The sequence below is a fragment of the Oncorhynchus masou genome, unplaced genomic scaffold (assembly GCF_036934945.1).
Source record: "Oncorhynchus masou masou isolate Uvic2021 unplaced genomic scaffold, UVic_Omas_1.1 unplaced_scaffold_2842, whole genome shotgun sequence".
Lineage (NCBI taxonomy): Eukaryota > Metazoa > Chordata > Actinopteri > Salmoniformes > Salmonidae > Oncorhynchus > Oncorhynchus masou.
The window spans coordinates 24,768-38,636 of NW_027009268.1; the positions used below are offsets into that span (position 1 = coordinate 24,768).

The window sequence follows — 13,869 nt, forward strand, 5'->3', positions numbered from 1 at the left end:
TTAGGGCAGGGCCAGGGAGACAGCAGCCCTCCACTCCTGGGTAGGGTAGGGACAGGGGCAGGGAGACAGCAGGCCTCCACTCCTGGGTAGGGTAGGGGCAGGGCCAGGGAGACAGCAGCCCTCCACTCCTGGGAAGGGTAGGGACAGGGCCAGGGAGACAGCAGCCCTCCACTCCTGGGTAGGGTAGGGACAGGGAGACAGCAGGCCTGCACTCCTGGGTAGGGTTAGGGCAGGGCCAGGGAGACAGCAGGCCTCCACTCCTGGGTAGGGTAGGGGCAGGGCCAGGGAGACAGCAGCCCTCCACTCCTGGGTAGGGTTAGGGCAGGGCCAGGGAGACAGCAGGCCTCCACTCCTGGGTAGGGTTAGGGCAGGGCCAGGGAGACAGCAGGCCTCCACTCCTGGGTAGGGTAGGGGCAGGGCCAGGGAGACAGCAGCCCTCCACTCCTGGGTAGGGTAGGGACAGGGCCAGGGAGACAGCAGCCCTCCACTCCTGGGTAGGGTAGGGACAGGGAGACAGCAGGCCTCCACTCCTGGGTAGGGTTAGGGCAGGGCCAGGGAGACAGCAGGCCTCCACTCCTGGGTAGGGTAGGGGCAGGGCCAGGGAGACAGCAGGCCTCCACTCCTGGGTAGGGTAGGGGCAGGGCCAGGGAGACAGCAGCCCTCCACTCCTGGGTAGGGTAGGGACAGGGCCAGGGAGACAGCAGCCCTCCACTCCTGGGTAGGGTAGGGACAGGGAGACAGCAGGCTTCCACTCCTGGGTAGGGTTAGGGCAGGGCCAGGGAGACAGCAGGCCTCCACTCCTGGGTAGGGTAGGGACAGGGCCAGGGAGACAGCAGCCCTCCACTCCTGGGAAGGGTAGGGACAGGGCCAGGGAGACAGCAGCCCTCCACTCCTGGGTAGGGTAGGGACAGGGAGACAGCAGGCCTGCACTCCTGGATAGGGTTAGGGCAGGGCCAGGGAGACAGCAGGCCTCCACTCCTGGGTAGGGTAGGGGCAGGGCCAGGGAGACAGCAGCCCTCCACTCCTGGGTAGGGTAGGGACAGGGCCAGGGAGACAGCAGCCCTCCACTCCTGGGTAGGCTAGGGACAGGGAGACAGCAGGCTTCCACTCCTGGGTAGGGTTAGGGTAGGGCCAGGGAGACAGCAGCCCTCCACTCCTGGGTAGGGTAGGGCCAGGGCCAGGGAGACAGCAGCCCTCCACTCCTGGGTCGGGTAGGGGCAGGGCCAGGGAGACAGCAGGCCTCCACTCCTGGGTAGGGTAGGGGCAGGGCCAGGGAGACAGCAGGCCTCCACTCCTGGGTAGGGTAGGGGCAGGGCCAAGGAGACAGCAGGCCTCCACTCCTGGGTAGGGTAGGGACAGGGCCAGGGAGACAGCAGCCCTCCACTCCTGGGTAGGGTAGGGACAGGGAGACAGCAGGCCTCCACTCCTGGGTAGGGTTAGGGAGACAGCAGCCCTCCACTCCTGGGTAGGGTAGGGACAGGGCCAGGGAGACAGCAGCCCTCCACTCCTGGGTAGGGTAGGGACAGGGAGACAGCAGCCCTCCACTCCTGGGTAGGGTAGGGGCAGGGCCAGGGAGACAGCAGCCCTCCACTCCTGGGTAGGGTAGGGGCAGGGCCAGGGAGACAGCAGGCCTCCACTCCTGGGTAGGGTAGGGGCAGGGCCAGGGACACAGCAGCCCTCCACTCCTGGGTAGGGTAGGGGCAGGGTCAGGGAGACAGCAGCCCTCCACTCCTGGGTAGGGTAGGGACAGGGAGACAGCAGGCCTGCACTCCTGGATAGGGTTAGGGCAGGGCCAGGGAGACAGCAGGCCTCCACTCCTGGGTAGGGTAGGGGCAGGGCCAGGGAGACAGCAGCCCTCCACTCCTGGGTAGGGTTAGGGCAGGGCCAGGGAGACAGCAGGCCTCCACTCCTGGGTAGGGTTAGGGCAGGGCCAGGGAGACAGCAGGCCTCCACTCCTGGGTAGGGTAGGGGCAGGGCCAGGGAGACAGCAGCCCTCCACTCCTGGGTAGAGTAGGGACAGGGCCAGGGAGACAGCAGCCCTCCACTCCTGGGTAGGGTAGGGACAGGGAGACAGCAGGCCTCCACTCCTGGGTAGGGTTAGGGCAGGGCCAGGGAGACAGCAGGCCTCCACTCCTGGGTAGGGTAGGGGCAGGGCCAGGGAGACAGCAGCCCTCCACTCCTGGGTAGGGTAGGGACAGGGCCAGGGAGACAGCAGCCCTCCACTCCTGGGTAGGCTAGGGACAGGGAGACAGCAGGCTTCCACTCCTGGGTAGGGTTAGGGTAGGGCCAGGGAGACAGCAGCCCTCCACTCCTGGGTAGGGTAGGGCCAGGGCCAGGGAGACAGCAGCCCTCCACTCCTGGGTCGGGTAGGGGCAGGGCCAGGGAGACAGCAGGCCTCCACTCCTGGGTAGGGTAGGGGCAGGGCCAGGGAGACAGCAGGCCTCCACTCCTGGGTAGGGTAGGGGCAGGGCCAAGGAGACAGCAGGCCTCCACTCCTGGGTAGGGTAGGGACAGGGCCAGGAGACAGCAGCCCTCCACTCCTGGGTAGGGTAGGGACAGGGAGACAGCAGGCCTCCACTCCTGGGTAGGGTTAGGGAGACAGCAGCCCTCCACTCCTGGGTAGGGTAGGGACAGGGCCAGGGAGACAGCAGCCCTCCACTCCTGGGTAGGGTAGGGACAGGGAGACAGCAGCCCTCCACTCCTGGGTAGGGTAGGGGCAGGGCCAGGGAGACAGCAGCCCTCCACTCCTGGGTAGGGTAGGGGCAGGGCCAGGGAGACAGCAGGCCTCCACTCCTGGGTAGGGTAGGGGCAGGGCCAGGGACACAGCAGCCCTCCACTCCTGGGTAGGGTTGGGGCAGGGTCAGGGAGACAGCAGCACTCCACTCCTGGGTAGGGTAGGGACAGGGAGACAGCAGCCCTCCACTCCTGGGTAGGGGCAGGGCCAGGGAGACAGCAGCCCTCCACTCCTGGGTAGGGTAGGGACAGGGAGACAGCAGCCCTCCACTCCTGGGAAGGGGAGGGGCAGGGCCAGGGAGACAGCAGCCCTCCACTCCTGGGTAGGGTAAGGGCAGGGCCAGGGAGACAGCAGCCCTCCACTCCTGGGTAGGGTAGGGACAGGGAGACAGCAGGCCTCCACTCCTGGGTAGGGTAGGGGCAGGGCCAGGGAGACAGCAGGACTCCACTCCTGGTTAGGGTTAGGGCAGGGCCAGGGAGACAGCAGGCCTCCACTCCTGGGTAGGGTAGGGACAGGGCCAGGGAGACAGCAGGCCTCCACTCCTGGGTAGGGAAGGGGCAGGGCCAGCGAGACAGCAGCCCCCACTCCTGGGTAGGGTTAGGGCAGGGCCAGGGAGACAGCAGGCCTCCACTCCTGGGTAGGGTAGGGTAGGGGCAGGGGCAGGGGCAGGGGCAGGGGCAGGGCCAGGGCCAGGGCCAGGGAGACAGCAGGCCTCCACTCCAGGGTCGGGTAGGGGCAGGGCCAGGGAGACAGCAGCCCTCCACTCCTGGGTAGGGAAGGGGCAGGGCCAGGGAGACAGCAGCCCCCCACTCCTGGGTAGGGTTAGGGCAGGGCCAGGGAGACAGCAGGCCTCCACTCCTGGGTAGGGTAGGGGCAGGGCCAGGGCCAGGAGACAGCAGGCCTCCACTCCAGGGTCGGGTAGGGGCAGGGCCAGGGAGACAGCAGCCCTCCACTCCTGGGTCGGGCAGGGCCAGGGAGACAGCAGGCCTCCACTCCTGGGTAGGGTTAGGGAGACAGCAGCCCTCCACTCCTGGGTAGGGTAGGGACAGGGCCACGGAGACAGCAGCCCTCCACTCCTGGGTAGGGTAGGGACAGGGCCAGGGAGACAGCAGCCCTCCACTCCTGGGTAGGGTAGGGACAGGGAGACAGCAGGCCTCCACTCCTGGGTAGGGTTAGGGCAGGGCCAGGGAGACAGCAGGCCTCTACTCCTGGGTAGGGTAGGGGCAGGGCCAGGGAGACAGCAGCCCTCCACTCCTGGGTAGGGTAGGGACAGGGCCAGGGAGACAGCAGCCCTCCACTCCTGGGTAGGGTAGGGACATGGAGACAGCAGGCTTCCACTCCTGGGTAGGGTAGGGACAGGGCCAGGGAGACAGCAGCCCTCCACTCCTGGGTAGGGTAGGGACAGGGCCAGGGAGACAGCAGCCCTCCACTCCTGGGTCGGGTAGGGGCAGGGCCAGGGAGACAGCAGGCCTCCACTCCTGGGTAGGGTAGGGGCAGGGCCAGGGAGACAGCAGGCTTCCACTCCTGGGTAGGGTTAGGGCAGGGCCAGGGAGACAGCAGGCCTCCACTCCTGGGTAGGGTAGGGGCAGGGCCAGGGAGACAGCAGCCCTCCACTCCTGGGTCGGGCAGGGCCAGGGAGACAGCAGGCCTCCACTCCTGGGTAGGGTTAGGGAGACAGCAGCCCTCCACTCCTGGGTAGGGTAGGGACAGGGCCAGGGAGACAGCAGCCCTCCACTCCTGGGTAGGGTAGGGACAGGGCCAGGGAGACAGCAGCCCTCCACTCCTGGGTAGGGTAGGGACAGGGAGACAGCAGGCCTCCACTCCTGGGTAGGGTAGGGACAGGGAGACAGCAGGCCTCCACTCCTGGGTAGGGTTAGGGCAGGGCCAGGGAGACAGCAGGCCTCCACTCCTGGGTAGGGTAGGGGCAGGGCCAGGGAGACAGCAGCCCTCCACTCCTGGGTAGGGTAGGGACAGGGCCAGGGAGACAGCAGCCCTCCACTCCTGGGTAGGCTAGGGACAGGGAGACAGCAGGCTTCCACTCCTGGGTAGGGTTAGGGTAGGGCCAGGGAGACAGCAGCCCTCCACTCCTGGGTAGGGTAGGGACAGGGCCAGGGAGACAGCAGCCCTCCACTCCTGGGTCGGGTAGGGGCAGGGCCAGGGAGACAGCAGGCCTCCACTCCTGGGTAGGGTAGGGGCAGGGCCAGGGAGACAGCAGGCCTCCACTCCTGGGTAGGGTAGGGGCAGGGCCAAGGAGACAGCAGGCCTCCACTCCTGGGTAGGGTAGGGACAGGGCCAGGGAGACAGCAGCCCTCCACTCCTGGGTAGGGTAGGGACAGGGAGACAGCAGGCCTCCACTCCTGGGTAGGGTTAGGGAGACAGCAGCCCTCCACTCCTGGGTAGGGTAGGGACAGGGCCAGGGAGACAGCAGCCCTCCACTCCTGGGTAGGGTAGGGACAGGGAGACAGCAGGCCTCCACTCCTGGGTAGGGTAGGGGCAGGGCCAGGGAGACAGCAGCCCTCCACTCCTGGGTAGGGTAGGGGCAGGGCCAGGGAGACAGCAGGCCTCCACTCCTGGGTAGGGTAGGGGCAGGGCCAGGGACACAGCAGCCCTCCACTCCTGGGTAGGGTAGGGGCAGGGTCAGGGAGACAGCAGCACTCCACTCCTGGGTAGGGTAGGGACAGGGAGACAGCAGCCCTCCACTCCTGGGTAGGGGCAGGGCCAGGGAGACAGCAGCCTTCCACTCCTGGGTAGGGTAGGGACAGGGAGACAGCAGCCCTCCACTCCTGGGAAGGGGAGGGGCAGGGCCAGGGAGACAGCAACCCTCCACTCCTGGGTAGGGTAAGGGCAGGGCCAGGGAGACAGCAGCCCTCCACTCCTGGGTAGGGTAGGGACAGGGAGACAGCAGGCCTCCACTCCTGGGTAGGGTAGGGGCAGGGCCAGGGAGACAGCAGGACTCCACTCCTGGTTAGGGTTAGGGCAGGGCCAGGGAGACAGCAGGCCTCCACTCCTGGGTAGGGTTAGGGAGACAGCAGCCCTCCACTCCTGGGTAGGGTAGGGACAGGGCCAGGGAGACAGCAGCCCTCCACTCCTGGGTAGGGTAGGGACAGGGCCAGGGAGACAGCAGCCCTCCACTCCTGGGTAGGGTAGGGACAGGGAGACAGCAGGCCTCCACTCCTGGGTAGGGTAGGGACAGGGAGACAGCAGGCCTCCACTCCTGGGTAGGGTTAGGGCAGGGCCAGGGAGACAGCAGGCCTCCACTCCTGGGTAGGGTAGGGGCAGGGCCAGGGAGACAGCAGCCCTCCACTCCTGGGTAGGGTAGGGACAGGGCCAGGGAGACAGCAGCCCTCCACTCCTGGGTAGGCTAGGGACAGGGAGACAGCAGGCTTCCACTCCTGGGTAGGGTTAGGGTAGGGCCAGGGAGACAGCAGCCCTCCACTCCTGGGTAGGGTAGGGACAGGGCCAGGGAGACAGCAGCCCTCCACTCCTGGGTCGGGTAGGGGCAGGGCCAGGGAGACAGCAGGCCTCCACTCCTGGGTAGGGTAGGGGCAGGGCCAGGGAGACAGCAGGCCTCCACTCCTGGGTAGGGTAGGGGCAGGGCCAAGGAGACAGCAGGCCTCCACTCCTGGGTAGGGTAGGGACAGGGCCAGGGAGACAGCAGCCCTCCACTCCTGGGTAGGGTAGGGACAGGGAGACAGCAGGCCTCCACTCCTGGGTAGGGTTAGGGAGACAGCAGCCCTCCACTCCTGGGTAGGGTAGGGACAGGGCCAGGGAGACAGCAGCCCTCCACTCCTGGGTAGGGTAGGGACAGGGAGACAGCAGGCCTCCACTCCTGGGTAGGGTAGGGGCAGGGCCAGGGAGACAGCAGCCCTCCACTCCTGGGTAGGGTAGGGGCAGGGCCAGGGAGACAGCAGGCCTCCACTCCTGGGTAGGGTAGGGGCAGGGCCAGGGACACAGCAGCCCTCCACTCCTGGGTAGGGTAGGGGCAGGGTCAGGGAGACAGCAGCACTCCACTCCTGGGTAGGGTAGGGACAGGGAGACAGCAGCCCTCCACTCCTGGGTAGGGGCAGGGCCAGGGAGACAGCAGCCCTCCACTCCTGGGTAGGGTAGGGACAGGGAGACAGCAGCCCTCCACTCCTGGGAAGGGGAGGGGCAGGGCCAGGGAGACAGCAGCCCTCCACTCCTGGGTAGGGTAAGGGCAGGGCCAGGGAGACAGCAGCCCTCCACTCCTGGGTAGGGTAGGGACAGGGAGACAGCAGGCCTCCACTCCTGGGTAGGGTAGGGGCAGGGCCAGGGAGACAGCAGGACTCCACTCCTGGTTAGGGTTAGGGCAGGGCCAGGGAGACAGCAGGCCTCCACTCCTGGGTAGGGTAGGGACAGGGCCAGGGAGACAGCAGGCCTCCACTCCTGGGTAGGGAAGGGGCAGGGCCAGCGAGACAGCAGCCCCCCACTCCTGGGTAGGGTTAGGGCAGGGCCAGGGAGACAGCAGGCCTCCACTCCTGGGTAGGGTAGGGTAGGGGCAGGGGCAGGGGCAGGGGCAGGGCCAGGGCCAGGGCCAGGGCCAGGGAGACAGCAGGCCTCCACTCCAGGGTCGGGTAGGGGCAGGGCCAGGGAGACAGCAGCCCTCCACTCCTGGGTAGGGAAGGGGCAGGGCCAGGGAGACAGCAGCCCCCCACTCCTGGGTAGGGTTAGGGCAGGGCCAGGGAGACAGCAGGCCTCCACTCCTGGGTAGGGTAGGGGCAGGGCCAGGGCCAGGGAGACAGCAGGCCTCCACTCCAGGGTCGGGTAGGGGCAGGGCCAGGGAGACAGCAGCCCTCCACTCCTGGGTCGGGCAGGGCCAGGGAGACAGCAGGCCTCCACTCCTGGGTAGGGTTAGGGAGACAGCAGCCCTCCACTCCTGGGTAGGGTAGGGACAGGGCCACGGAGACAGCAGCCCTCCACTCCTGGGTAGGGTAGGGACAGGGCCAGGGAGACAGCAGCCCTCCACTCCTGGGTAGGGTAGGGACAGGGAGACAGCAGGCCTCCACTCCTGGGTAGGGTTAGGGCAGGGCCAGGGAGACAGCAGGCCTCCACTCCTGGGTAGGGTAGGGGCAGGGCCAGGGAGACAGCAGCCCTCCACTCCTGGGTAGGGTAGGGACAGGGCCAGGGAGACAGCAGCCCTCCACTCCTGGGTAGGGTAGGGACATGGAGACTGCAGGCTTCCACTCCTGGGTAGGGTAGGGTCAGGGCCAGGGAGACAGCAGCCCTCCACTCCTGGGTAGGGTAGGGACAGGGCCAGGGAGACAGCAGCCCTCCACTCCTGGGTCGGGTAGGGGCAGGGCCAGGGAGACAGCAGGCCTCCACTCCTGGGTAGGGTAGGGGCAGGGCCAGGGAGACAGCAGGCTTCCACTCCTGGGTAGGGTTAGGGCAGGGCCAGGGAGACAGCAGGCCTCCACTCCTGGGTAGGGTAGGGGCAGGGCCAGGGAGACAGCAGCCCTCCACTCCTGGGTCGGGCAGGGCCAGGAGACAGCAGGCCTCCACTCCTGGGTAGGGTTAGGGAGACAGCAGCCCTCCACTCCTGGGTAGGGTAGGGACAGGGCCAGGGAGACAGCAGCCCTCCACTCCTGGGTAGGGTAGGGACAGGGCCAGGGAGACAGCAGCCCTCCACTCCTGGGTAGGGTAGGGACAGGGAGACAGCAGGCCTCCACTCCTGGGTAGGGTTAGGGCAGGGCCAGGGAGACAGCAGGCCTCCACTCCTGGGTAGGGTAGGGGCAGGGCCAGGGAGACAGCAGCCCTCCACTCCTGGGTAGGGTAGGGACAGGGCCAGGGAGACAGCAGCCCTCCACTCCTGGGTAGGGTAGGGACATGGAGACAGCAGGCTTCCACTCCTGGGTAGGGTTAGGGCAGGGCCAGGGAGACAACAGCCCTCCACTCCTGGGTAGGGTAGGGACAGGGCCAGGGAGACAGCAGCCCTCCACTCCTGGGTCGGGTAGGGGCAGGGCCAGGGAGACAGCAGGCCTCCACTCCTGGGTAGGGTAAGGGCAGGGCCAGGGAGACAGCAGGCTTCCACTCCTGGGTAGGGTTAGGGCACGGCCAGGGAGACAGCAGGCCTCCACTCCTGGGTAGGGTAGGGGCAGGGCCAGGGACACAGCAGGCCTCCACTCCTGGGTAGGGTAGGGACAGGGCCAGGGAGACAGCAGCCCTCCACTCCTGGGTAGGGTAGGGACAGGGAGACAGCAGGCCTCCACTCCTGGGTAGGGTAGGGGCAGGGCCAGGGAGACAGCAGGCCTCCACTCCTGGGTAGGGTTAGGGCAGGGCCAGGGAGACAGCAGGCCTCCACTCCTGGGTAGGGTAGGGACAGGGTCAGTGAGACAGCAGCCCTCCACTCCTGGGTCGGGTAGGGGCAGGGCCAGGGAGACAGCAGGCCTCCACTCCTGGGTAGGGAAGGGGCAGGGCCAGCGAGACAGCAGCCCTCCACTCCTGGGTAGGGTAGGGACAGGGCCAGGGAGACAGCAGCCCTCCACTCCTGGGTCGGGTAGGGGCAGGGCCAGGGAGACAGCAGGCCTCCACTCCTGGGTAGGGTAGGGGCAGGGCCAGGGAGACAGCAGCCCTCCACTCCTGGGTAGGGTTAGGGCAGGGCCAGGGAGACAGCAGGCCTCCACTCCTGGGTAGGGTAGGGGCAGGGCCAGGGAGACAGCAGGCCTCCACTCCTGGGTAGGGTAGGGACAGGGCCAGGGAGACAGCAGCCCTCCACTCCTGGGTAGGTTAGGGACAGGGAGACAGCAGGCCTCCACTCCTGGGTAGGGTAGGGGCAGGGCCAGGGAGACAGCAGGCCTCCACTCCTGGGTAGGGTTAGGGCAGGGCCAGGGAGACAGCAGGCCTCCACTCCTGGGTCGGGTAGGGGCAGGGCCAGGGAGACAGCAGGCCTCCACTCCTGGGTAGGGAAGGGGCAGGGCCAGCGAGACAGCAGCCCTCCACTCCTGGGTAGGGTAGGGACAGGGCCAGGGAGACAGCAGCCCTCCACTCCTGGGTCGGGTAGGGGCAGGGCCAGGGAGACAGCAGGCCTCCACTCCTGGGTAGGGTAGGGGCAGGGCCAGGGAGACAGCAGGCTTCCACTCCTGGGTAGGGTTAGGGCAGGGCCAGGGAGACAGCAGGCCTCCACTCCTGGGTAGGGTAGGGGCAGGGCCAGGGAGACAGCAGGCCTCCACTCCTGGGTAGGGTAGGGACAGGGCCAGGGAGACAGCAGCCCTCCACTCCTGGGTAGGGTAGGGACAGGGAGACAGCAGGCCTCCACTCCTGGGTAGGGTAGGGGCAGGGCCAGGGAGACAGCAGGCCTCCACTCCTGGGTAGGGTAGGGACAGGGCCAGTGAGACAGCAGCCCTCCACTCCTGGGTCGGGTAGGGGCAGGGCCAGGGAGACAGCAGGCCTCCACTCCTGGGTAGGGAAGGGGCAGGTCCAGCGAGACAGCAGCCCCCCACTCCTGGGTAGGGTTAGGGCAGGGCCAGGGCCAGGGCCAGGGCCAGGGAGACAGCAGGCCTCCACTCCAGGGTCGGGTAGGGGCATGGCCAGGGAGACAGCAGCCCTCCACTCCTGGGTAGGGAAGGGGCAGGGCCAGGGAGACAGCAGCCCCCACTCCTGGGTAGGGTTAGGGCAGGGCCAGGGAGACAGCAGGCCTCCACTCCTGGGTAGGGTAGGGGCAGGGCCAGGGAGACAGCAGCCCTCCACTCCTGGGTAGGGAAGGGGCAGGGCCAGGGAGACAGCAGCCCCCACTCCTGGGTAGGGTTAGGGCAGGGCCAGGGAGACAGCAGGCCTCCACTCCTGGGTAGGGTAGGGGCAGGGCCAGGGCCAGGGAGACAGCAGGCCTCCACTCCAGGGTCGGGTAGGGGCAGGGCCAGGGAGACAGCAGCCCTCCACTCCTGGGTCGGGCAGGGCCAGGGAGACAGCAGGCCTCCACTCCTGGGTAGGGTAGGGGCAGGGCCAGGGAGACAGCAGGCCTCCACTCCTGGGTAGGGTAGGGGCAGGGCCAATTCTTATTTTCAATGACGGCCTAGGAACAGTGGGTTAACTGCCTGTTCAGGGGCAGAACGACAGATTTGTCAGCTCGGGGGTTTGAACTTGCAACCTTCCGGCTACTAGTCCAACGCTCTAACCACTAGGCTACCCTGCCATAATGTGGAGAGTTTTTTAAAGATGTGTTTTGTACAGTATTTGGTGTTGAATATGATGTGTGCTCTGCTCTATACAGATCAGACTCATTCTGCACCGGACCAGGGAGTCACCATAGAAGGTCCCCACGAGAATGTCCCCTCTCCTGTCAGGTGTGTGTTACCTTGGCAAAGCGGCAGAGGCGCAGTGCGTCCTCCCAGCGAAAGGAGGCGCTGTACTCATGCAGCACGGTGGTGTAGGTAAGCTGCTGAACACCAACGAGCCGTCACCTGAGTCCCACATAGTTCAGGATGTGGGCCGCACGGCTGAACTCACTGTGGAGGGGCACAGACCGACAGATATAAAAATACATTCTGTACACACAGCCACTCTGCCGAAGGGCAGCCACTCAGGAATCTCTTTTAAACAGCTTTACCACAACATGAAAACATTTCAGATGAAGCAGTACCTTTTATTTCCGATAATGGGGAACTGATTTCTGTGTGTGTGTGTGTGTGTGTGTGTGTGTGTGTGTGTGTGTGTGTGTGTGTGTGTGTGTGTGTGTGTGTGTGTGTGTGTGTGTGTGTGTGTGTGCACATGTTACCTGGCGTCTTTCATGTAGTGTTTTAGCCAGCAGGTCCAGTGAAGACCGCACCGGGATAGTGCCACACAGTGAACTGTGTGTCCTGAATACCACACAGGATGTTCGCGGAGTCATTCTAGGACATGGTGTGGACCTATTGAGCAGGATAGAGACAGACAACACACTCTTATTGACTACACTCAGAATAACTAACTATAAGCTTTACCACATGGTGTGTAGACCATAGTGCATGTGGGTTATGTTTAGAAAGATCTATCTGGTAGGCTTTAGTTGCTTAACAACACAAAGCAGTTTGAAATCTATCTCCCCTCCCTTTCTCTCTTTCCTACCTATCTTGCAGATGTTGTGTTCTCTGTTGATGCGATGCACAGCGGTCAGGTACAGGTCACGGTTCTTGTCTATGACTGCGATCTTCCTCTCGCTGGACGGGCCACACTGGTCCAGAGCTATCTCCACCACCTCCATCTGGAACACACACGCACGCACGCACGCACACACACACACACACACACACACACACACACACACACACACACACACACACACACACACACACACACACACACACAGTGAAATGGGAGGCAGAAAGTTGTGTGAGAGAGGCCTGGTTCACATAAGCAGGGCAAACTGAACCACCAGTGTCAAACCCCACCAGTCCCCATAACACATACACTTACAATCGTGTCTTTTGATACACATCTCTTCTCAACACATGATCACCCAAATCACAGGCCCCCTCCTCTCCTCCGCCACACTCTCTAGTCCCCAGTACAGCCCTGAGTACACAGGAGGACTAGGAGGGAACAATTGAGGCCAGATCAGAGGGAAGAGACTCAACTCAGAGAGAAGAGGCGGAGGAAAGGGGAGACAAGAGGGAGAAATGGGGGAGGCAAGAGAGTGGAAGGGGGTGCCAGCAGTCTGACCCCACAGCTCCTGGCCCATACTCCCCAACAGGGGTGTGTGACTGTGTGTGTGTGCGTGTGTTTCGGAGCCAGCTGGCTCCAGTGCAGTGCTCCTCTGTCTTGGAGCTGTGGAGTGCTGGCAGAGACAGTAACTACTGATCCTGGCCACTTCTCCTCCTTTTCTCTCTCTCTAATTCACTCCCTCTATCTTAATCCCTTTCAGTCCTGTTCTTCCTCCATAACCCTCCCCCTTTCTCTCCATCTCTTTCTCACACACATGCACTCACTCCAATTTCCACACAGGCTGTATGTCTCCCTCTTAACTATGAAGTTTCTTCTTTCCCCTCAACGCCACTAATTCTTCTCTCTGTCTTCTCTCCATGACTCCCTGACCTTTTCACCCTGGCCTGTTGGGGGCACTCGAACCCATAGCTACCCTGAGGCGCAGATCTAGGATCGGCTTACCCTCCCCCAATCCTAACAGGTTGCTCAATGTAACAGTAGGGATTAAGACGCACGTGGAGATATGCACAGTCTTCTCAAGTCAGTGTGTGCACACTAACAGGAGTGTGTAATGTGTGCTGTGACTGACTGTTGGTGTGTGTTGGTTGGTGAATCACCCAGCTTGTCAGTCAGGGGCTTCCCTTCACCCAGGGCTTTCCCCATCAGGGCACCAAACAGAGAGATGATTTGAGGAAAAGAAGAGAGGAGAGGATGGAGGACAGAGCGAGCAGGATAATGATGGCAAATGGTCATTGTTCCAGTCCTGCTAAAGTCATTTCTCCAGCGTCTTATCTCCTGGTGAAGTGTAATCATCTTGTTGACAAAGTGCTCCTGATGTTTCAATGTGTTTAACGGCTGTAAATGTCATTGAGTAAAAAAGCCTAAGGCAAATCTCGCCCTGCTCTGTGGACAACAAAGTTTAGTATTGTAGTAGTGAAGGGACAGCTCGGCTGGCCTTCCACTCACCCTTCTCATCGCTCTTGTCCCGGATGGCGATGGTGGCGTTGCTAAGGGAGACTGACTGGGCATTGAGGATGTCCGTTCTCATGCCGGGAATTTGGGCGTGGAGATGAGACGGCGCTCGTAGGAGAACACATAGACCCCCGTCCCATCCACTAACAGGAAGTGTCTGAGACAGAGAGGAGCCAAAACAAAGAGGAGAAAGGGAAGGATAGAGAGATAAAGATGGGGGGGTGATAGAAAGCAGGGTTAGGGACAGAGAGATGGAGAAGAGAACGAGTGAAAGAAAGGAGGGCGCAACAAAGAGGAGAGTGGGAGTGGTAGAAAGGAGAAGAGAGTAACAATCCGCAAGATGGAGCCAAGATATTACAAAAAAACCTCACCAAATAACTAAGAGGGAGTCTGTTAATTTGATTGATATATTCATTCAGTGTATTTGTCAGGGGTCTATCAAGTTCATTTCCATCTACTGTCTCGTTCTCAATCAAATTTCATAACAGAGCGAAGAGGGGATGCCAGAAATCTAAATAGTTTCTATTTCACAG

General features: G+C 63.6%; 1 long non-coding RNA gene across 1 annotated transcript; it reads right to left on the bottom strand.

Moving 5' to 3' along the window:
- Positions 1 to 11,090: 11,090 nt before the first annotated feature.
- LOC135533960 (uncharacterized) lies at positions 11,091 to 11,906 on the bottom strand. Its single transcript, XR_010454611.1, has 3 exons — positions 11,789 to 11,906; positions 11,460 to 11,592; positions 11,091 to 11,190 (listed from the first exon to the last, which is right to left on the bottom strand). It is a non-coding gene; the product is annotated as an uncharacterized LOC135533960 (long non-coding RNA).
- Between the last annotated feature and the right edge of the window lie 1,963 nt (positions 11,907 to 13,869).